The 24,539-nt window shown below is 51.6% G+C and overlaps 1 protein-coding gene across 4 annotated transcripts in view; it reads right to left on the bottom strand.

Annotated features, from left to right (window-relative positions):
• The window catches only part of nrip1a (nuclear receptor interacting protein 1a), a 90,183-nt gene that overhangs the window by 20,874 nt on the left and 44,770 nt on the right, over positions 1-24,539 (bottom strand). The window contains exon 1 of one of the 4 annotated variants that reach the window (XM_086007279.1): positions 14,664-15,496. The exons of the other annotated variants lie outside the window; for them this stretch is intronic. The gene's annotated coding sequence lies outside the window, so the exon portion shown is untranslated. Of the gene's footprint in view, positions 1-14,663; positions 15,497-24,539 lie in introns of those variants that run through there. 4 annotated transcript variants of the gene reach the window in all.

Here is a 24,539-nt window from a genome sequence, read left to right as displayed (position 1 = left end):
TTTGGAAGGACAGAATCTATAGTTGTTCTGCTGGGTGTTTTTCACAGATCAAATGAATGTTGCTAGAGAATTTCACACGTCTGCTCACTTGCTTTACAGAAGCCTTAGTGTTGATGTTATCTGGGTGCAAGGGTTTAAACTCCAGCCAAACATGAGATTGCAGACAACACCTTATTATCACTTTATTTTAATATTTGTACTGCGGAGATCAATAGTGTTGTCTGCCTAAGCCAGTCATGCAGCTCCGATCAATGATGCCATAATGTGTTACATTACAATAGCGACCTCACTGTTTAACCTCCCGTCTGCCAGTGGGAATTTCGACAGGACCCTGTTAATATTGGGTTTCCGATACTCCCAACATTGGAACAGTGCAGGGCTGAGGCCATCACACTGAAGCTGTGCGGAGGTGCTCTGTCAGGACGCATCTGGACTGCTGCCTTCAGCTCTGCTCCCCAGCACACAGCAGAACATGATGAGGGCCATTCAGCCCCTCTCTTTCCTTTAGTAGTCGGCCCTCAGGAATTGGGGGGGGGGATCCTGGCTCCATTCCCTGTTGTGTGCCGTTAGCTGGTCCCAGCCAAGATAGCAGGAGCGATCATACAATCAACCTCAGCATTTCAGGCCTGGCAAGGTGGAGAGGGCGGCGGTGGAGGGGAACAGCCAGGGTTCCAATTGTGGATCCTAAAAGGGTTAAATGATGAGGACAGGTTGCATAGACGAGCCATGTATTCCCTTGAGCATAGATTAAGGGGCGATCTAATCGAGGTGTTTTAAGATGAGTAAAGGAGTTGATCGGGTGGATCGAGAGAAACTATTTCCTCGGGTGGGGGGAGTCCAGAACAAGGGGGCAAAACCTTAAAATTAGAGCCAGGTCGTTCAGGGGTGATGTCAGGAAGCACTTCTTCACACAAAGGGTGGTGGAAATCTGGAACTCTCTCCCCCAAAAATCTGTTGAGGCCGGGGGTCAACTGAAAATTTCAAAACTGAGATTGATAGATTTTTGTTGGGCAAAGGGTATCAAGGGTTACGGAACCAAGCTGGATAGATGGAGTTAAGATACAGATCAGCCGTGATCTCACTGAATGGCAGAAGAGGCTCGAGGGGCTGAATGGCCTCCTCCTGTTCTTATCCAGTGACCCCTCGCCAACCCCTGTAGGAAGTAGGCGTCTGTGTGGATGTTAGGGGTTGAGGACAGGAATGGGATTGATAGAAGGCACCCATCTCCTCCCCATAATCACGTAACCTGTCTGGGATCAGGAGGCTGATCACTCGGGCTGATCCATCAGAGGGAGTCCAGTGCCTGTGCATCCGTAACAGAGTCAGTGGCGCCAGGAGAGGATGGCATCGAAAAAGGCAGACACAGGCAGACCCGGCTGCTAAGAGAGGACAGGATATGCTCTCACTGCAGTCAGGGAGTGGTGGAGACAGAGATGCACTTCCTCACAGCTTGTGGAAAATATCAGGGCATCAGGGAGAATTTCTACCCAAAATTCACAAAAATATGCCCTGAATTCAGAAATTTGAATGACAACCAAAAACTCCCATACCTACTAGGGGAACAGAGAAATTGTGTAACCTTAGCGGCACACTATGTTACAGCTTGCCATAAACAGAGGGACAACCATTAAATCTGAAAAAAAGAGTATATACAAATTATATGAATGTATATTTATACAATCAGGGATATATCTGTTTATACACTGTATGGATAGATCTGCGTTTATGTGTTCAACCATAAATGTTTTTTGATGCTTTGGCAACATAAGATGTACCTTGTCATGCCAATAAAGCGATTTGAATTGAATTGAATTGAATTGGATGGCAATTCACAGTGACCAGTGTGTGTCTCAGTGACCAGTGTGCATCTCAGTGACCAGTGTGCATCTCAGTGACCAGTGTGCGTCGCAGTGACCAGTGTGTCTCAGTGACCAGTGTGCGTCGCAGTGACCAGTGTGCGTCTCAGTGACCAGTGTGTCTCAGTGACCAGTGTGCGTCGCAGTGACCAGTGTGCGTCTCAGTGACCAGTGTGCGTCTCAGTGACCAGTGTGCGTCGCAGTGACCAGTGTGTCTCAGTGACCAGTGTGCGTCGCAGTGACCAGTGTGTCTCGCAGTGACCAATGCGTGTCTCGCAGTGACCAGTGCGTGTCTCGCAGTGACCAGTGTGCGTCTCAGTGACCGGTGTGCGTCTCAGTGACCGGTGTGCGTCTCAGTGACCGGTGTGTGTCTCGCAGTGACCACAGTGTGTCTTGCAGTGACCACAGTGTGTCTCAGTGCCCACAGTGTGTCTCAGTGACCAGTGTGTCGTGCAGTGACCTGTGTGTCTCGCAGTGACCGGTGTGTATCTCGCAGTGACCGGTGTGTGTCTCAGTGACCAGTGTGTCTCGCAGTGACCAGTGTGTCTCGCAGTGACCGGTGTGTGTCTCGCAGTGACCGGTGTGTGTCTCGCAGTGACCGGTGTGTGTCTCGAAGTGACCGGTGTGTCTCAGTGACCACAGTGTGTCTCAGTGACCACAGTGTGTCGCGCAGTGACCAGCGCGCGTCTCGCAGTGACCAGCGCGCGTCTCGCAGTGACCAGCGCGCGTCTCGCAGTGACCAGTGCGCGTCTCGCAGTGACCAGTGTGTGCCTCGCAGTGACCAGTGTGTGTCTCAGTGACCTTGTGTGTCGCAGTGACCTTGTGTGTCGCAGTGACCTTGTGTGTCGCAGTGAGCAGTGGGTGTCTCGCAGTGACCAGTGGGTGTCTCGCAGTGACCAGTGCGCGTCTCGCAGTGACCAGTGCGCGTCTCGCAGTGACCAGTGCGCGTCTCGCAGTGACCAATGCGTGCCTCGCAGTGAAGTGTGTCTCGCAGTGACCAGTGCGCGTCTCGCAGTGACCAGTGCGTGTCTCGCAGTGAAGTGTGTCTCGCAGTGAACAGTGCGTCTCGCAATGACCAGTGCGCGTCTCGCAGTGACCAGTGCGTGTCTCGCAGTGAAGTGTGTCTCGCAGTGACCAGTGCGCGTCTCGCAATGACCAGTGCGCGTCTCGCAGTGACCAGTGCGTGTCTCGCAGTAAACAGTGTGTCTCGCAGTGACCAGTGCGCGTCTCGCAGTGACCAGTGCGCGTCTCGCAGTGACCAGTGCGCGTCTCGCAGTGACCAGTGCGCGTCTCGCAGTGACCAGTGTGTGTCTCGCAGTGACCAGTGTGTCTCGCAGTGACCAGTGCACGTCTCGCAGTGACCAGTGCGCGTCTCGCAGTGACCAGTGCGCGTCTCGCAGTGACCAGTGCGCGTCTCGCAGTGAACAGTGTGTCTCGCAGTGACCAGTGCGTGTCTCGCAGTGACCAGTGCGTGTCTCGCAGTCAACAGTGTGTCTCGCAGTGACCAGTGCGCGTCTCGCAGTGACCAGTGCGCGTCTCGCAGTGACCAGTGCGCGTCTCGCAGTGAACAGTGCGTCTCGCAGTGAACAGTGCGTCTCGCAGTGACCAGTGCGCGTCTCGCAGTGACCAGTGCGCGTCTCGCAGTGACCAGTGCGCGTCTCGCAGTGACCAGTGCGCGTCTCGCAGTGACCAGTGCGCGTCTCGCAGTGACCAGTGCGCGTCTCGCAGTGACCAGTGCGTGTCTCGCAGTGACCAGCGCGAGCGGATCACCACTGTATTGGTTGGGAATAGGAAGGGTTCAAGTAATAGGCAAAAGCAAGACTCAATTCCCTGCCGGTCTAAGGCTATTCTCGAGGCTCTCAGCTTTCAGCCGCAGTATTTCAAATTACTCCCAGGCCACCATTTGTACAGCAGCAAATGGGGAAATATGTCACTATTTGTCCCATTACCACCCGCTTCTGCCTTGAACCATCATCCCTTTTGTCTTTTAATCTATCCTGCCTTCCACCCTATCACAGACCTTATTCATTCCTCCCACTCCTTCCCCTGCCTCTGTACTTGCTGAAACCTGTTACATCTCTAACTTTTTCCAGTTCTGACGAAGGGTCATCGACCTGAAGCGTTAACTCTGTTTCTCTCTCCACAGACGCTGCCTGACCTGCTGAGTGTTTCCAGCATTTTCTTATTTTATTTCAGGTTTCCAGCAGCCGCAGTATTTTGTCTTTTGTATTACAGGGGTAGAATTGGGTTCAAGTCACCTCTGAGTTTAAATAACACACAGGGTTAAATCTTCATTTCTCGCTACATTGTAAGGGAGCATCACACCCAATCGATAAACACTGTCTGGACATCGATAACAGGACCTACTGTGTGTGTAACAGGACTGAGTGTCCCTGCACTGACTGTGTGTGTAACAGGACTGAGTGTCCCTGCACTGACTGTGTGTGTAACAGGACTGAGTGTCCCAGCACTGACTGTGTGTGTAACAGGACTGAGTGTCCCTGCACTGACTGTGTGTGTAACAGGACTGAGTGTCCCAGCACTGACTGTGTGTGTAACAGGACTGAGTGTCCCAGCACTGACTGTGTGTGTAACAGGACCGAGTGTCCCAGCACTGACTGTGTGTGTAACAGGACTGAGTGTCCCAGGACTGACTGTGTGTGTAACAGGACTGAGTGTCCCAGCACTGACTGTGTGTGTGTAACAGGACTGAGTGTCCCAGCACTGACTGTGTGTGTAACAGGACTGAGTGTCCCAGCACTGGCTGTGTGTAACAGGACTGAGTGTCCCAGCACTGACTGTGTGTAACAGGACTGTGTCCCAGCACTGACTGTGTGTAACAGGACGGAGTGACCCAGCACTGACTGTGTGTGTAACAAGACTGAGTGTCCCAGCACTGACTGTGTGTGTAACAGGACTGAGTGTCCCAGCACTGACTGTGTGTGTAACAGGACTGAGTGTCCCAGCACTGACTGTGTGTGTAACAGGACTGAGTGTCCCAGCACTGACTGTGTGTGTAACAGGACTGAGTGTCCCAGCACTGACTGTGTGTGTAACAGGACTGAGTGTCCCAGCACTGACTGTGTGTGTAACAGGACTGAGTGTCCCAGCACTGACCGTGTGTGTAACAGGACTGAGTGTCCCAGCACTGACTGTGTGTGTAACAGGACTGAGTGTCCCAGCACTGACTGTGTGTGTAACAGGACTGAGTGTCCCAGCACTGACTGTGTGTGTAACAGGACTGAGTGTCCCAGCACTGACTGTGTGTGTAACAGGACTGAGTGTCCCAGCACTGACTGTGTGTGTAACAGGACTGAGTGTCCCAGCACTGACTGTGTGTGTAACAGGACTGAGTGTCCCAGCACTGACTGTGTGTAACAGGACTGAGTGTCCCAGCACTGACTGTGTGTGTAACAGGACTGAGTGTCCCAGCACTGACTGTGTGTGTAACAGGACTGTGTGTCCCAGCACTGACTGTGTGTGTAACAGGACTGAGTGTCCCAGCACTGACCGTGTGTGTGTAACAGGACTGAGTGTCCCAGCACTGACTGTGTGTGTAACAGGACTGAGTGTCCCAGCACTGACTGTGTGTGTAACAGGACTGAGTGTCCCAGCACTGACCGTGTGTGTAACAGGACTGAGTGTCCCAGCACTGACTGTGTGTGTAACAGGACTGAGTGTCCCAGCACTGACTGTGTGTGTAACAGGACTGTGTGTCCCAGCACTGACTGTGTGTGTAACAGGACTGAGTGTCCCAGCACTGACCGTGTGTGTGTAACAGGACTGAGTGTCCCAGCACTGACTGTGTGTGTAACAGGACTGAGTGTCCCAGCACTGACTGTGTGTGTAACAGGACTGAGTGTCCCAGCACTGACCGTGTGTGTAACAGGACAGTGTCCCAGCACTGACTGCCTGGGCTCACACGTGTAGTATGTTCAGTTTGGTTTGGTTGGAGGCTGCATTGTTTGCTGAATCAGTCCCATCAGTTCCTTCAGGAGAGATGGCAAGCAAATAAGTAAAATAAAGCAGGCAGCCTCTGGTTTCAAGATCCCATCACAGAATGAGAGACACAGTTGGAATCCATACGTCATGCTGAAGGCCAAGGTTAACCCAACCCTCTGATACATCACCGATAATTCGGCTTGTGAGCTGATGAAGGTTGCCAGCTCTGGAGAGCAGTGTGCACTCCAAAATGTCCTGCCTCTGATCAGCGTGTCCTGGTGAACTCAGGCTGAACTGCAGTAGTCAAGAAAGTGACAGAGCAACTCCCCATCTGAAAATCTTCCATAACTCACTGCAGATGCACAGAGACAGACTGCACAGTTTACTTACTTGTTTAGTAGATTTTAGGTGAATAATCTGAGGGATATCAATGCTGTGCAATAAAACTCTCTTCCACTATCAGCACCCTGTGTCACCATCACACACTCCCAGGGCAGGTACAGCACGGGTTAGATACAGAGTAAAGCTCCCTCTACACTGTCCCATCAAACACTCTCAGGGCAGGTACAGCACGGGTTAGATACAGAGTAAAGCTCCCTCTACACTGTCCCATCAAACACTCCCAGGGCAGGTACAGCACGGGTTAGATACAGAGTAAAGCTCCCTCTACACTGTCCCATCAAACACTCCCAGGGCAGGTACAGCACGGGTTAGATACAGAGTAAAGCTCCCTCTACACTGTCCCATCAAACACTCCCAGGGCAGGTACAGCACAGGTTAGATACAGAGTAAAGCTCCCTCTACACTGTCCCATCAAACACTCCCAGGGCAGGTACAGCACGGGTTAGATACAGAGTAAAGCTCCCTCTACACTGTCCCATTAAACAGTCCCGGGGCAGGTACAGCACAGGTTAGATACAGAGTAAAGCTCTCGCTACACTGTCCCATTAAACAGTCCTGGGGCAGGTTAAGCACGGGCTAGATACAGAGTAAAGCTCTCGCTACACTGTCCCATTAAACAGTCCTGGGGCAGGTTAAGCACGGGCTAGATACAGAGTAAGGTGAAACCGTAACAGGGGAAATCTGTCAGGAGCAAATGTTCCAGGCACAGGCCTCACAGTGGGAGAAGCAGCCGTTTCCAACATCTCGTACGATAGCAAAATACTGCAGATACTGGAAATCTGAAATAACAACAGAAAATGCTGGAAAAACTCAGCAGGCCAGGCAACATCCGTGGAGAGAAAATAGAGTCGACGTTTCGGGTCGAACCTTTGTCAAGACTGAAGGCCAGGCTGGGAGAGAACAAAAGAGAAGTGAGACATTAAGAGGTATGCAAAACGAGATGAGATGGTGATAGGACTAGTGGAGACAAAAGACGGCCCTAGATTAGGTGTGAAATGCGCTGGCAGAATGGGAGACAGCTGCCATGTGGGAGAGAAAAAAAAGGGGGGGGGGAAAGGCCAAAACACAGGAGTGGATAAAAAATAAGTAAAAATGTAATGGGGGCCGAGGTTATGATCTGAAATTGTTGAACTCGATATTGAGTCCGGAAGGCTGTACAGTGCCTAATCGAAAGATGAGGTGCTGTTCCTCGAGCTTACGCTGGGTTTCCGTGGAACAATGCAAGAGCCCGAGTACAGTGAGGTCTGAGTGGGAATGGGGCGGTGAATTAAAGTGACAGGCGACAGGAAGCTCGGGGTCACCCGTACGGACTGAATGGAGGTGTTCCGCAAAGCGGTCACCCAATCTGCGTTTGGGCTCCCCAATGTAGAGGAGGTCGCATCGTGAGCAGCGAATACAGTATATTAAATTGCAAGAAGTACAAGTAAATCGCTGTTTCACCTGGAAGGGGTGTTTGGGGCCCTGGACAGTGAGAAGATCGGAGGTATAAGCGCAGGTGTTGCATCTCCTGTGCACGGGAAGGTGCCGGGCGAAGGGGAAGGGGTGCTGGGGGTGATAGAGGAGTGGACCAGGGTGTCTCGGAGAGAGCGGTCCCTACGGAATGCTGAAAGGGGAGGTGAGGGGAAGATGCGTTTGGTGGTGGGATCACTTTGGAGGTGGCGGAAATGGCGGAGGATGATCCGTTGAATGTGGAGGCTGGCGGGGTGAAAGGCGAGGACAAGGGGAACCCTATCGTGGTTCCGGGAGGGAGGGGCAGGGGTGAGGGCAGAAGTGCGGGAGATAGAACTGACACGGTCGAGGGCCGTGTCAACCACAGTAGAGGGGAATCCTCGGTTGAGGGAAAAGGAAGACATGTCGGAAGCACTGGTGTGGAAGGTGGCATCGTCGGAGCAGATGCGGCGGAGACGGAGAAACTGGGAGAATGGAATAGAGTCCTTACAGGAGGCGGGGTGGGAGGAAGTGTAGTCCAGGTAGCTGTGGGAGTCAGTGGGCTTGTAGTGAATGTTGGTCAATAACCTATCCCCAGAGATGGAGACGGAGAAGTTGAGGAAGGGAAGGGAAGAGTCGGAGATGGACCATGTGAAGGTGAGGGAAGGGTGGAAATTGGAGGCAAAGTGAATGAAATTGTCTAGTTAAGGGCGAGAGCAGGAAACGGCACCGATACAGTCATCAATGTACCGGTTTCCAACATCTCCTTCTTTTCAGGCACTCGGGAGATAAAGATTTGAAGGTCAATCGCTGCTACAGAACTCTTTCTCTTCGTAGCCGCCTGGTGCAGCAGGCCATGAATAGCCAAACAATCAGAGATGCACTCGGGTTAATTTTCAAACGTCAACGAACACACGAGGCGTTGGGAGTTGGATCATTTTCAGGAACCCTACAACAACTAGATTGGTACAGTAATTTTTTTTTAAATGGGTTTGATCTGCGGTGGCCTCTTGGTCTGGCTTCCTCTAATTGGCTGAACTCCCCATATTTTCCTTTAAGGAGAGCGGGCTTTCTTTGAAGGCCCAACACATGCCCGCGATACGGTTTAACGTGGACTGTCTGTCATGCATTCAACTGGCCGCTCCTCACACACATGCTGCCTAGGACTTGTGTGTTGATACCCAGACACCAGAATGATACCCAGACTTCAAGGGTTAAGTTACGAGGAGAGATTACACAAACTAGGGTTGTATTCCCTGGAATTTAGAAGGTTAAGGGGTGATCTGATCGAAGTTTTCAAGATATTAAGGGGAACAGATAGGGTAGATAGAGAGAAACTATTTCCGCTGGTTGGGGATTCTAGGACTAGGGGGCAGAGTCTAAAAATTAGAGCCAGACCTTTCAGGAGTGAAATTAGGAAACACTTCTACACACAAAGGGTAGTAGAAGTTTGGAACTCTCTTCCGCAAACGGCAATTGATGCTGGATCAATTGTTAATTTTAAATTGGAGATTGATAGCTTTTTGTTAACCAAAGGTATTAAGGGATATGGGGCATAAGCGGGTATATGGAGTTAGGTTGCAGATCAGCCATGATCTCATTGAACGGTGGAGCAGGCTTGAGGGGCTGAATGGCCTCCTCCTGTACCTATGTTGACTGGCTCGTCCATAGTGGAGGCCGTCAATACTGAGTGCAATCCTGCCCTCGTCCGATGTTCTCCTGTGCGGGGTTGGAGGGGGGGAGTGATAGCAGCCGTGAGTGAGAAAGGCGCTACAGGAAGGCAGGTTTTCTTTGTTTCTTCGCATCTCACTGACCTGTAACTGTTGTGGCAATGGGCGACGCTGATACTAGGGCCGCTCTTCAGGTGAGGCGCTCTGTAAGGGCTGAGTAGAATGGACTCAGGCATCGGGAGTACAATTTCGAAGTTTGCGGATGACACAAAACTTGGCAACGTAGTGAAACATAGAAACATAGAAGATAGGAGCAGGAGTAGGCCGTTCGGCCCCTCGAGCCTGCTCCGCCATTCAATGAGATCATGGCTGATCATCCAAATTCAGTCCCTGCTTTCTCCCCATATCCCTTGATCCCTTTAGCCTTAAGAAATATATCTAACTCCTTCTTGAATATATTTAATGAATTGGCCTCAACTGCCTTCTGTGGTACAACAAAAAGTACCATTTACAAAAAAAAAATTGAATGCAGCACTGAATTATTGCCCAATAAAGTCCAATAAATCACAACCTTGTTCAGCTCGTACAAACGCTGGTGACAGCCAGGGCTGATAAAACTGGAGGTAGGAGGTTTGATTCACTGAGATTTTACTGGTCAAGGTCAGGGTCACAGATGAGCCACACGATTAGCGAACAGACAAACACAACTGTTGGCACCTATTCACAACTCCGGACTTGAAGGAAGAAACCTGGGGAATTAGCTCCTCGTCTTTCCTTAAAGAACGCCTTGCTTTCAACAGAGCAACCAATCGCACCTCTCACAAACGTCCCAACACGTGTCAGCCGCGGCTCAGCAGGTTAACGCTCCCGCTCCTCGAGTCAGAGGGTCGTGGGTTCAAGCCCTTTCTCCAGAGATTTGAGCACAAAAATCTAGGCTGACGCTTCCCAGCGCAGTGCTGAGGGAGGTGCCACTCTATCTTGAGTATTGTGTGCAGTTTTGGTCACCTTATCTGAGGAAGGATGTTCTTGCCATGGAAGGAGTTCAGCGAAGATTCACCAGACTGATACCTGGGATGGCAAGAATGACGTATGAGGAGAGATTGGGTCGATTGGGCTTGTACTCGCTGGAGTTTAGAAGAATGAGAGGGGATCTCATTGAAACTTATAAAATTCTAACAGGACTAGACAGACTAGATGCAGGAAGGATGTTCCCGATGGTCGGGGAGTCCAGAACCAGGGGTCACAGTCTAAGGATAAGGGGTAAGCCTTTTAGGACAGAAATGAGGAGGAATTTCTTCACCCAGAGAGTGGTGAACCTGTGGAATTCTCTACCACAGAAGGCAGTAGAGGCCAATTCATTAAATATATTCAAGAAGGAGTTGGATATATTTCTTAAGGCTAAAGGGATCAAGGGATATGGGGAGAAAGCAGGGACAGGGTACTGAACTTGGATGATCAGCTATGATCGCATTGAATGGCGGAGCAGGCTCGAGGGGCCGAATGGCCTACTCCTGCTCCTATCTTCTATGTTTCTATGTCGGAGGTGCCGTCTTTCGGGGGAGGTGTTAAACCGAGGCCCCGTGCCTGCCCTCTCGGGTGGACGTAAAAGATCCCACGGCCACTATTTCGAAGAAGATCTCTCAACCGACATCATTAAAACTGATTATCTGGTCATTATCACATTGCCGTTTGTGGGATCTTGCTGTGCGAAGATTGGCTGCTGCGTTTCCTACATTACAACAGCGACTGCACGTCAGTGGCTGTAAAGCTCTTCGTGACGTCCTGACTTTGAGCTGCAGCGATCGTCACTATGTAGACGAGCACAGCAAGGTCCCACAATCCGTAGCGAGAGAAACGACCGGTTGATGCGCTTTTGATGGTCGACGGGGCAGCAGATAAACTGCCAACAACCCCTGCCCACAAACCCCCCCCCCCGCTTCAAATCTGGCTGAACAGGAAGACGTGGCCTTAGTCTCATCCGAAAGACGGCACCTCCGACAGTGCAGCACTCCCTCAGCACTGCACTGGGAGCGGCGGCCTCGAGTTTGTGCGCGAGTCTCTGGAGCGGGGCTTGAACCCACGATCTTCTGACTAGGGCGGGGGTGGGGGCTGCCTACTGAACCAAGCGGACAATGTTAAATGAGGAAGAATTTGTGCTCTTCGCCCACTCAACTATAGTTACACAGTCGTTACAGCACAGAAACAGGCCATTCGGCCCAACTGGTCCATGCCGCTGTTTACGCTCTACACGAGCCTCCTCCCGCCCTACTTCAACGAACACCATCAGTGTGTCCTTCTATTCCTTTCTCCCTCATGTACCTTCCCCTTAAATGCATCTCTGCTATTCGCCTCATCCACTCCCTGGGGAACACGGTGGCATAGTGGTTAGCACTGTTGCCTCACGGCGCCAGGGACCCGGGTTCAAATCCGGCCTCAGGTGACTGTCTGTGTGGAGTTTGCACATTCTCCCCGTGTTTGCGTGGGTTTCCTCCCACAGTCCAAAGATGTGCGGGTTAGGTTGATTGGCCATGATAAAAATTGGCCCTTAGTGTTAGGGGGGATTAAATACGTGGGGTTACGGGGATAGGGCTTGGGTGGGATGGCTGTCGGTGTAGGGACCGGGTGCTAGGGTTTGGATGATCAGCCATGATCTCGTTGAATGACGGAGCAGGCTCGAACATATCTTCTATGTTTCTATGTAGCGAGTTCCACATTCTCACCACTCTCTGGATAAAGAAGATTCTCCTAGTGGACTTATTTACAAGAATGGTTCTAGGAATGAGGGACTTCAGTTACATAAGAACATTAGGAACAGGAGTAGGCCAGACGGCCCCGCCATTCAATAAGATCATTGGTTGATCTGATCTTGGCCTCAATGCCACTTTCCCGCCCGCTCCCCATAGCTCTCGACTCCCCTGTAGCTCAAATATATGTCCATCTCCGCCTTGAATATATTCAGTGACTCCGCCTCCACAGCTCTCTGGAGCAGAGAATTCCAAAGATTCACGACCCTCAGAGAAAAAATTCCTCCTCATCTCCGTTTTAAATGGGCGACCCCTTATCCTGAATCTGTGCCCCCTAGTTCTAGATTCATCCACGAGGGGAAACATCCTCCCTGTATCTACCCTGTCAAGCCCCCTCAGAATCTTATATGTTTCAATACGATCACCGCTCATTCTTCTAAACCTCGAGTACAGGCCCAACCTGCTCAACCTTTCTTCATAAGACAACCCCTTCATCCGAGGAATTAACCTCGTGAACCTTCTCTGAACTGCCTCCAATGCAAGTATATCCTTCTTTAAATAAGGAGCCAAAACTGCACACAGTACTCCAGGTGTGGTCTCACCAGCGCCCTGTACGTGGATAGATTGGAGAAGCTGGGGTTGAGGAGATTTGATTGAGGTGTTCAAAATCATGAGGGGTCTGGACAGGGTAGATAGAGAGAAACTGTTCCCATTGGCAGAAGGGTCGAGAACCAGGGGACACAGTTTTAAGGTGATTGGCAGAAGAACCAAAGGCGACATGAGGGAAATCTTTTTTACTCAGCGAGTGGTTAGGATCTGGAATGCACTGCCTGAAAGGGTGGTGGAGGCAGACTCAATCGTGGCTTTCAAAAGGGAGTTGGAGAAGTACCTGAAGGAAAAAAATTTGCAGGGCTACGGGGAAAGGGCGGGGGAGTGGGACTAACTAAATTGCTCTTGCAGAGAGCTAGCATGGGCTCAACGGGCCGAATGGCCTCCTTCTGCGCTGTAGCCATTCTATGATTAGTGATTATCTTATATATTTATGGATCCCTAGTTTTGGAATCCCCACACTAAATAAAACAATTTCACAGATAGATAATTCGCAAAACCTCTTGTTTTATGGGCGAGGGAGGGAGAAAGGTTTCCGTTACAAATAAAAGATTGAACTGATCATTTTTTTTACTACAGATTTATTTTTAGAAGTTTCGTCATCTCAAAGGATCTTTGTGCCAGCGCCGTGTTTATAAGCACGCAGTGTATGTTGGTTGGGTGCTCAGAACACACGTAGCAGTGTTGTGTCTGCCAGGTTTCAAAGACAATCTCCTTAACAGCTGGTCCCAGGGGGAGAGCGCACACACACGCGCACACACACAATAGGACAGCTCAGCTGGACAAGGCACTGAGCAGCTGAGGCCTACAGCTGCAGGCCTATAGTTTGTCAGCCGTAGCTCAGGGGGCAACACTCTTGCCTCTCGAGTCAGAATTTCGGGGCACAAAAGTTTAGGCCGACACTCCCAGCGCTGCACTGTCTTTCGGATGAGACGATAAGCCGAGGCCCCGTCTGCCCTCTCAGGTGGACGTAAAAGATCCCGTGGCACTGTTTCGAAGAAGAGCAGGGGGAGTCCCTGGCCGTTTATCCCTCAATCAACATCACTGAAACAGGTCACCTGACCATTTCTCTCATTGTGGGATCTTGCTGTGCATAAATTGGCAGCCGCGTTCCCTACATTACAGCACTGCAAAAGTACTTCATTGGCTGCAAAGCGCTTTGGCACGTCCTGATCACGTGACTGGTGCTGTAGAAATGCGAGTTCTTTCAGGGACTCGAGCACATAAAGCTAGGCCGACACTCCCAGTGCAGTGCTGAGGGAGTGCTGCACTGTCGGAGGTGCCGTCTTTCGGATGAGACGTTAAACCGAGGCCTCTGTCGGGTGGACGTAAAAGATCCCATGGCACTATTTCGAAGAAGAGTAGGGGAGTTCTCCCCGGTGTCCTGGCCAATATTTATCCCTCAACCAACATAACAAAAACAGATTATCTGGTCATTATCACATTGCTGTTTGTGGGAGCTTGCTGTGCGCAAATTGGCTGCCGCGTTTCCCACATTACAACAGTGACTACACTTCAGAAAGTTCTTCATTGGCTGTAAAGTGCGTTGAGACGTCCGGTGGTCGTGAAAGGTGCTATATAAATGCAAGTCTTTCTTTCTTTCAGCATCCCTGCATTAAGCTAACTGGCAGGCAGCAGACTCCAGACCTCATATAGAGGTGTCCCCGAAAGCAGGCACTTGGAAGTACTCAAACACATCCCTTGAAGTGACAGTCCCTCCAGTTTCCCAGCACACATGCAGAAAAAATGCGAAGAAGATTTTAAAATTCCCATCCTTGTTCACAAATCCCTCCATGGCCTCACCCCTACCTATCTTTGTAACCTCTTCCAGCCCGACAACCCTCTGAGATCTCTGCCCTCCTCCAATTCTGGCCTCTTGCGCGTCTCCCGATTTCAATCGCTCCACCACTGGCGGCCGTGCCTTCAGCTGCCGAGGCCCTAAGCTCTGGAATTCCCTCCCTAAACCTCTCCGCCTCTCTCTCCCCCTTTAAGACTCTCCTTAAAAAACCTACCTCTTTGATTAAGATTTTGGTCATCTGTCCCAATATCTCCTTATATGGCTGGGTGTCAAATTTTGTCTGATAACACTCCTGCGAAACGCCTTGGGGCGGTTTACTGCATTGTAGAGGTGCTACATGAATGCAAGCTGTTGTTGAAGATAAAAGTACCCTAAACAGAAAGGGAGCAATTCAGAGCTGACTCCACAAGGAACACAAGCTGTGTGTGTGCCATTGGCGCAGCTCCTGTCTGCACCATCCCAGGGCAGTCATGGAATGGGTTAAGCCCAGTTGCAGCTCCTGGCTCCTCCCCAGTTTCCTCCTGCAAGCACTTCCTGTTCTGGGGGCAGATCTTCGCACTCGGAGAAAGTGCTGTTAGCAAGCAACACTCCGTACAAGAGGAGCCAGTGTGCGACAGCAAGCGATGGTGTGAAATGTACCGTGTTATAGAACACAGCCAGAACCTCCATTTCTACAGCGCCTTTCACAACCCTCAGGATGTCACAAAGCGCTTTACAGCCAATGAAGTGTAGCCGGACCTGCTGAGTATTTCCAGCATTTTCTGTTTTTATTTCAGATTTCCAGCACCTGCAGTATTTTGCTTTTGTTGTGGAAGTGTAGTCACTGTTGTAATGTCGAAAAAACTGGACTCGAGAGAGGGTTCGGAGAGTAGACACCGACTGTAACAGAATATATGCTGACTTTATTAGCGAACTTGCAAAACAAACGATAGTGGAAATCTGGATCTCTCTCCCCACAAAAAGCGGTTGAGGCTGGGGGGTCAATTGAAAATGTCAAAAGTGAGATTGATAGATTTTTGTTAGGCCAGGGTAATAAATGTTACGGAGCCAAGGAGTTAAGATACAGATCAGCCATGATCTAACTGAATGCACAACATGGAGGGGGAGGTGGTGGTGTTCCCATGCGCCTGCTGCCCTTGTCATTCTCGGTGGAAGAGGTTGCAGGTTTGGGAATTGCTGTCGAAGAAGCACTTTGACCCGCGCTTCCCCCATAGCCCGACAAATCTTTCTTTTTCAAGTATTTAGCCAATTCCTTTTTGAAAGTTATTACTGAATCTCCTTCCACCAACTTTTCAGGCAGCGCATTCCAGATCACAACAACTCTCTGCATAATTTTGTTTTTTCTCATCTCTCCGCTGGTTCTTTTGCCAATTATCTTAAATCTGTGTCCTCTGGTTACCAACCAACTCGCCAGTGGAAACAGTTTCTCTGTACTTACTCTATCAAAACCCTTCGTAATTTTGAACACCTCTATTAAATCTCCCCTTAGCCTTCTCTGCTCGAAGGAGAACAAGCCCAGCTTCTCTAGTTTCTCAACATAACTGAGGTCCCTCATTTCTGCAGATGATTAGAATTTAGTAAAGCTGAACAGCTTTTGAAAAATGTTGTTCCTCAGCAATCAGTTTTGATCCAATTCAATTCTTTTGTAGTTCTCTTTATGCAAATTCTACTGGCCCAACCTGGAGATGACCATTATGGACCAGTTGGGGTCGTGACCCGTAGGCGACCTTTTGGAGCAGTTGGGGGTCATGACTTGGACTGACCCCATAGAGGAGTCGTGACCTGGGAGGAGATCCTTTGAATGAGCTGGCACCGTGACCTGGAGGTGATCTTTTGGAGCAGTCAGGGTCATGACCTAGAGGTGGCCCCTTTCCGAGCAGTTGGTGTGACCAGATTTTGTTTGGATTGCTGGGAATTTTCTGAGGCTTTGTAATGGTTGGGAGCTGCTTTGATGGGGTGTCAATAGAAATACTGCAGAATGCAGGGAACAGTCACCATGCAAAGAGTATGTACCTAGATAGAATTACAGGAAACTCTTTTTTATCCGGCACCAACGGAACCAGCATGGTGCCGGTTGATCAAAAAGTCTGGAATACAGAGAGGTATACTTACCAAGGTACGAGAGCCCCGTACACAGCCACAGGTGCCGGAGCCCCGGTTACACGGCCACAGATCCAGGAACCCCGGTTACACGGCCACTAATATAAAGTAAAACTTACCTGAACCTACTCCTGAATTTTGCCGGTTAAGAGAGATTTCCGGTTAATTTAGGTGCCGGTTAAGAGTTTCATGGAATGTACAGCACAGAAACAGGCCATTCGGCCCAACTGGTCCGTGCCGGTGTTTATGCTCCACACGAGCCTCCTCCCACCCCTCTTCATCTCACCCTATCACCATATCCTTCTATTCCTTTCTCCCTCATGTGTTTATCCAGCTTCCCCTTAAATGTCTCTATACTATTCGCCTCAACCACTCCCTGTGGCAGCGAGTTCCACATTCTCACCGCTCTCTGGGTAAAGAAGTTTCTCCTGAATTCCCTATTGGATTTATTAGCGACTGTCTTATATTGATGGCCCCTAGTTCTGGTCTCCTCACCACAAGTAGAAACATCTTCTCTACGTCTACCCTATCGAACTCCTTCATAATTTTAAAGACCGCAATCAGGTCACCCCTCAACCAATGTTCCCACTAAGGTGCGCTTGTAAGCGGCCGTGCAGTAATCTGAAAGGTCCCGCGCAGGCTGCTCACTGGCTGTTACGCTGCAAATACCGCGCACGTGCAGAAACTTAAAGGGACCACGCATTAAAAGAAACAGGCCCCGCAGAACAAAGCGCAGCTCACGGGGACAGCGCGGGGGACACAGGCCCGGGCGGGGCGGGGGACACAGGCCCGGGCGGGGCGGGGGACACAGGCCCGGGCGGGGCGGGGGACACAGGCCCGGGCGGGGCGGGGGACACAGGCCCGGGCGGGGCGGGGGGGACACAGGCCCGGGCGGGGGGGGGGGGACACAGGCCCGGGCGGGGGGGGGGGGACACAGGCCCGGGCGGGGGGGGGGGGACACAGGCCCGGGCGGGGGGGGGGGGACACAGGCCCGGGCGGGGGGGGGGGGGACACAGGCCCGGGCGGGGGGGGGGGGGACACAGGCCCGGACGGGGGGGGGGGGGGACACGGGCCCGGACGGGGGGGGGGGACACGGGCCCGGACGGGGGTGAGGGGGGACGCGGGCCCGGACCGGGGGGAGGGGACGCAGGCCAGGACGGGGGGGGGGTGGGTGGGGACGCAGGCCCGGACCGGGGGGTGGGGACACAGGCCCGGACGGGGGGGGGGGGGACACAGGCCCGGACGGGGGGGGGGGGGGGACACAGGCCCGGACGGGGGGGGGGGGACACAGGCCCGGACGGGGGGGGGGGACACAGGCCAGGACAGGGGGGGGGGGGACACAGGCCAGGACAGGGGGGGGGACACAGGCCCAGACAGGGGGGGGGGGGGGGGGGGGGGGAGACACAGGCCCGGAGAGAGCGGGGACACAGGCCCGGACAGCGGAGGAGAAGGTTTGACACAGCTCCCCCTGAATTTGTGCCCTCTCACCTTTCCCCCTGGTGTTAATCTGTTTTTCACTATAACACATATCCTCTTTCTCTTACACTCTCATTCTTTCTGCTGTTCAGTCAGGCCTGTGTATTCATGTCTAACTCTCCCTTACTGCATTGTAATGCAGTACCACTGCTACAGTGCAGGAGGAAACCAACTCCTCCATGAGGTTTTTGCACATCTCTTTACTGTAACTAATTAGTGTCATTTTAAATAGAATAAATAACATCCTGGATTCATTACAATTCACCAGCTCCTGCCCGTCATGATCAGACAGCTATACCAAGATTTTCTGCGGTTTAAATGTGTGATTTCTTGTTCGACGCAAATCATTTCAAAATTACTAATCGTTCTGCACTGACCCTGCACATGAGACTTGAGTACATAATTGAGGCGGACACTCCCAGTGCAGTGCTGAGGGAGTGCTGCACTGACGGAGGTGCCGTCTTTCAGATGAGACGTTAAGCCCAGGACTCGTCTCCTCTCTCAGGTGGATGGAACAGATCCCACAGCCACTATTTCGAAGAAGAGCAGGGGAGTTCTCCCCGGTGTCTTGGGGTCAATATTTATCCCTCAACCAACATCACTAAAACAGATGATCTGGTCATTATCACATTGCTGTTTGTGGGAGCTTGCTGTGCGCAAATTGGCTGCCGTGTTTCCCACATTCCAACAGTGACTACACTTCAAAAAAGTAGTTCATTGGCTGTGAAGCGCTTTGGGACGCCCTGAGGTTGTGAAAGGCGCTATAGAAATGCGAGGTTCTCTCAAGACCAGGTATAATCATCGTGAAGTGAGATTAGAAACCACAGGATAATCGGACCATGCCACTCGGCATAACTCAGTCCCCGTATTAAAGTCTTGCATTCTGTCATTACTTTTATATTTCCATTCCAAATTACTGTGTCCACATTAATAACAGAAACTGTCCATGCAAACATGTCACGCTCACACCAGTGGTGGTCAGAGATGCCACAATGTGCCAACGTGCCTCGTGAGCTCTCCACACTGATGCTCGTCATAGGTAGACTAATCATAGAACCATACATCACAGGAGGAGGCCATTCGGCCCATCGTGCCTGTGCCGGCTCTTTGAAAGAGCTGTCCAATTAGTCCCTCACCCCCCCAACCCCCGCTCTTTCCCCACAGCTCTGCAAATTTTTCCTTTTCAAGTATTTATCCAATTCCCTCTTCTCTTGAAAGTTACTATTGAATCTGCTTCCACCGCCCTTTCAGGCAGCACATTCCAGATCACAACAACTCGCTGTGTAAAAAAAATTCTCCTCATCTCCCCTCTGGTTCTTTTGCCAATTATCTTCAATCTGTGTCCTCTGGTTACCGACCCTCCTGCTCCGGAAACAGTTTCTCCCTCTCTACTCTATCAAAACCCATTACAATTTTGAACACCTCTATTAAATCTCCCCTTAACCTTCTCTAAGGAGAACAACCCCCGAGCTTCACTAATCTGCAAATCTTTCCACTACTTCGCGTCGTCCTCCAAGGGGAAGTGTGAGAAGATATGAAATGACGATATGACGATGATCTCATTGCTGTTTGTGGGCCCTTGTACAGTATGTACAAGTGTCAAAAATCAGAGTAACGACTTTTCAAAAAGTAACTCAATTTGCTGCGTCGCACTTCTGGAGATCCTGAGAAAGTGAAAGAGGCTTCATCAACACGACTCCAGAGGCGACTGCGCGGGGACAGGGACCCAAGTCATCGCCGGGGATCTGCTGGCTGCGTTCGGACAGGTTGGGTGTGGATCCGTGAGAGGGCTGTCCAACCAGGTCGGCACCAGGGGAGACCACAGGAAGATGAGCCGGGCCTCAGTGCATCCAGCCCTGGCACTCTCTCACTCACAAGCTCAACAGCACAAAGAGCGCACGTCAACCCAAGCACCCCACCCACCCGCCCCTTCAACCACCGTCTGCCCCACCTGTGACAGAGGACTGTAGGCCCCGCATTGGACTCATCAGTCACCTGAGAACTCATTTTTAGTGTGGAAGCAAGTCATCCTCGGTTCCGAGGGACTGCCTAAGAAGAAGACAAGCTCAATCCTGGAGACATCCACCTTGGGGGGGGCGGGGGGGGCTGGTGTGGAATTGAGATAGACACAAGGGGAGAGTACTGGGTGAGACGCAGAGCGGGAGAGAGGAGCAGTTGGGAACTAGAGCATCCTGAACGAGGAGCTGAACCACTCTGAACTCCTGACGCTCCTCCTGTACTTCTGGGAAACAGTACAGGGGATTCCCCAATGGGAAGCCATTTCGTGCCCTGTCAGAAGGGGCTCAGCATGGAGGCAGCACCACAGCAAATGACAGCAATGCCAGAGCAAAATAAGATACCACAGCAAAAATAAAGATAGGGCAAAGCTTTCAATATCTCTGGCTGGCTCTCCATATTTGCCTCCGCCCACTCGCCAACACCCAGCTGGCCCGGGCTGTCCGCGGTCTTCTGCCGGCATTACCACTCGGCGTAAATGAGGCCGGGACATAGGAGATGCTACCCATGTCATTACCGCCTCATCAGAGTACACGCGGCCAAAACTGGGAGGGGGCGCGTGTCATCCACCAGAGAGGGGCATTGAAAGCTGGGAAGAGCGGCAAGAAGGGCAATCACCGGGCACAATGAAAGGCAGCCCCAATTAGCACCGACCGGCATAATTACTGCAGCAACTTTGGGTGGAGAGTGGAGGGAAATCTAACAGGACTGAGTGTCCCAGCACTGACTGTGTGTAACAGGACTGAGTGTCCCAGCACTGACTGTGTGTGTGTGTAACAGGACTGAGTGTCCCAGCACTGACTGTGTGTGTAACAGGACTGAGTGACCCAGCACTGACTGTGTGTATAACAGGACTGAGTGTCGCAGCACTGACTGTGTGTGTAACAGGACTGAGTGTCCCAGCACTGACTGTGTGTGTAACAAGACCCAGAGTCCCAGCACTGACTGTGTGTGTGTAACAGGACTGAGTGACCCAGCACTGACTGTGTGTATAACAGGACTGAGTGTCCCAGCACTGACTGTGTGTGTGTAACAGGACTGAGTGACCCAGCACTGACTGTGTGTATAACACGACTGAGTGTCCCAGCACTGACTGTGTGTGTAACAGGACTGAGTGTCCCAGCACTGACTGTGTGTGTGTAACAGGACTGAGTGTCCCAGCACTGACTGTGTGTGTAACAAGACCGAGAGTCCCAGCACTGACTGTGTGTGTGTAACAGGACTGAGTGTCCCAGCACTGACCATGTGTGTAACAGGACTGAGTGTCCCAGCACTGACTGTGTGTGTGTAACAGGACTGTGTGTCCCAGCACTGACTGTGTGTGTAACAGGACTGAGAGTCCCAGCACTGACCCCAGGCAGCGAGGCGGTGACCCCAGGAACGAGGCGGTGACCCCAGGCAGCGAGGCGGTGACCCCTAGTGAGTTTGTCACCGTGCTAAACTTCAAACCCTGTTCCAGGAAGTCATGCATTAAACGCGCTGAGCCTCACAGAAGCCCCTCCCCTCCCCCCACAACCCACTTCAACCCCTGCTCCCCCCCCACCCCGACACCATACAATTAAAACTCTCTGCCCTCTCTCTGTCCCCTCCTCCTCCTCTCTCTCTTCCCTCTCTCTTCCCTCTCTCCCTCTTCCCTCCCTCTCTTCCCTCTTTTCCCTCCCTCTCTTGCTTCCCTCCCTCCCTCTCTCTCGCTCTCTCTCTCTCTTCCCCCGCTGTCGCTCTCCAGGAACATGGGCAGGGGAGGCCTCGAAAACACGAAATAAGAGGAAGGGAGGGGAGGGTCACTTTAACACAAACCCTAGTTCAGCAAAAAAAGGGTTAAAATATGTTTAGTTCCACAGAGTGTTGAGAACGTAACTGAAGTCCTTTTGCAAACCAATATTTCCCAAGGAAACTTCTAAACGAGAGCCTTCTCCTTTAAAAAAAACTAAACTAGCACACTCCACCCGGCAGTGACTCTTCACACAACACGCTTCCTCCACAGTGTTTCCGATATAACCATTTTGTTTTGCCCTTACTGTCTATCGAGAGATCATAAAGTAGGCTGAACGACTTCTAACTTCCAAACACCAAACAAGCCCAACAACAGAAAGAACAGGAAAGGAAAGTGGAAGTTTAACGATCGGTTCCTACCGGCAGAAGGGAATTTTTAATCTTCCTTCCAGAACCATGTTGAGAGTGGGAGGGAAATGCCTTTGGAATAATTTACGCTTTACTCAGCAGCACCTCACGGGAAGCAGTGGCCATGGAGGTGAAGCCCAGCTCCCCTCTGACTACAAGAGCTGACAAAAACACAAGCAAAGGGCACCGTCTCCAGCTCCAGGATAACTCCCTCTTAATCAAGTGTGCGTATACAAGGGCATGGGATTAAATCTCACCCAGAGAGAGACACACAAAGCTGCTAAACACAAACAAAACAAGGTCACCATTACCAGCTACTAACTCGCTCTCCTCTCACTCTCTTTCTCTGTGTCTCCCTCCTATCTCTCTCTATCTCCTCCTCCTATTTCCCTCTCTTCCACATCTCTCTCTCCCACCTCCTATCACACTCTCCCCTCCCTCTCTCTCCTCCTTTTATCTCTCTTCCCACCTATCTGTCTCTATCTCCTCCTCCTTTCTCTCTTCCACCTTCTATCTCTCTCTATCTCCTCCTCCTTCTATCTCTCGCTATCTCCTCCTCCTTCTATCTCTCGCTATCTCCTCCTCCTTCTATCTCCCTCCCCACCACCAATATCTCCCTCTCCTTCCTCTCTCCCTCATCTCGATCTCCTTCCTCTTTTTATCTCTCTCACTCTATCTATCTATCTATCTCTCTCTCTCTCTCTCCCTCCCTCCCTGCCACTGATGCCTCCTCCTTCTTTCCAACACAAACAATAAATGAGCTCGTCTACGTCGCTGGGCTAATTCATCATAGTTTGCCGTTGACATCTCCCTTTTTTCCATGCCCAGGGAATTACATTACATCCTGTGAGGCTGGGGACAAGATAACGTGACAAAGGCTTACAAAGGAAAGAAATTACAGGATCATGTCTGCAACTGAATGGAGGCCCTTTCACTGCCTCTTTTATTGTGCATATGTGGGTTAAAGGGAAGAAATTATGTCTGAATTGAGAATCTGACCCTTTCCTTGATCCTCCCAGGAGCGGGATGAGGGGCAAGGAGGAGAGGGGGAAGGAGAGGGTAAAGGAAAGCAGCGCTCTCACACAAACAGTACATTCACTGCTGAAAATAATGTCCTTGAAATATTGACCATGTCAACAGGCTCTCTGAGACACATGACTCGTGTCATCCAGCACCTGGTGAAATGTCCACCTTCTCACGACCTCCATCCTCCGATGACCTCCAGCACTTCAGCTTCCAACACGAGACCCCTCCCACTCCCTCGCCAAGGTCACACGGGTCGGCCCGTCCTCGCCTGGTAATCCAGCAGTAATTCATCAGGCAGAAGGCAGGCTAGAAGATGAGGAGGCACCCGCGCACACGCAGAGAGACAGACACACAGACATGCACGCACACACGCACTCGGAGCAGGGAGAGATTGGCTATTCAGACAGCTGTCACACAAAGGGGCAGAGGCTGCAAAGAAAAGCTGCCCCTTGTTAAAAGGAGAGCAGCTGCAGACAGCAATTACGCCAAGTTTTTAAAAAATAAAAGAGTCCGTTTTCCGGTCGGGTGTAACACGCCGTCCACAGGCTGGGGCTGGCGCACAATGAACTAGAAACTGTACACAGCCGCCTGCTTAACCCTCGCAGTGCTGACGGTCACAGTGCACAGGGAAAAGCACTTCCCCCGCACCATCCAGGCACCACCCAGGCATACAGCGCCAATCACAGCAACAATAGGGAGTGACATGCGAACTAGCTCAGACATAGGGGAGAGAGAGGGAGAGTGAGAGAGACAGCAGGACTGAGAGGGGGATAGAAATAGTAAGAGAGGGATAGAGATGGAGGGAGAGAGGGGAAGAGGCAGCGATAAAGAGAGGGAAAGAGGCAATGAGAGATCATGAGTGTAGGAGAGATGCAGAAAACGAGAGAGGCGGGAGCGGAAAGGAGAGAACTAGAGAGATTGATGGGGGCGAGATAAGGGGAAGAGAGAGAGCGGGGGGGAGAGAGAGCGAGGAGAGCGGGGGGAGAGAGAGAGAGCGGGGGGAGAGTGGGAGCGAGAGAGCGGGGGGAGAGAGAGAGCGAGAACGGGGGGAGAGAGAGCGAGAGAGCGGGGAGAGAGAGAGCGAGAGAGGGGGAGCGAGAGCGAGAGAGCGGGGGGGGAGAGAGAGAGAGCGAGAGAGCGGGGGAGAGAGAGCGAGAGGAGAGAGAGAGCGAGAGAGCGGGGGGAGAGAGAGAGCGGGGGGAGAGAGAGAGCGGGCGGGAGAGAGCGAGAGAGTGGGGGAGAGGGAGCAAGAGAGCGGGGGGAGAGAGAGAGCGAGAGAGCGGGGGGAGAGAGAGAGGAGAGAGAGAGCGAGAGAGAGAGAGAGAGCGAGAGAGAGCGAGGAGAGAGAGAG

This window comes from Somniosus microcephalus, chromosome 14, assembly GCF_052327205.1.
Source record: "Somniosus microcephalus isolate GS21.2 chromosome 14, FLI_Smic_1.0, whole genome shotgun sequence".
NCBI classification, from domain to species: Eukaryota; Metazoa; Chordata; class Chondrichthyes; order Squaliformes; family Somniosidae; genus Somniosus; species Somniosus microcephalus.
This window is presented reverse-complemented; position numbering and strand designations above follow the sequence as displayed.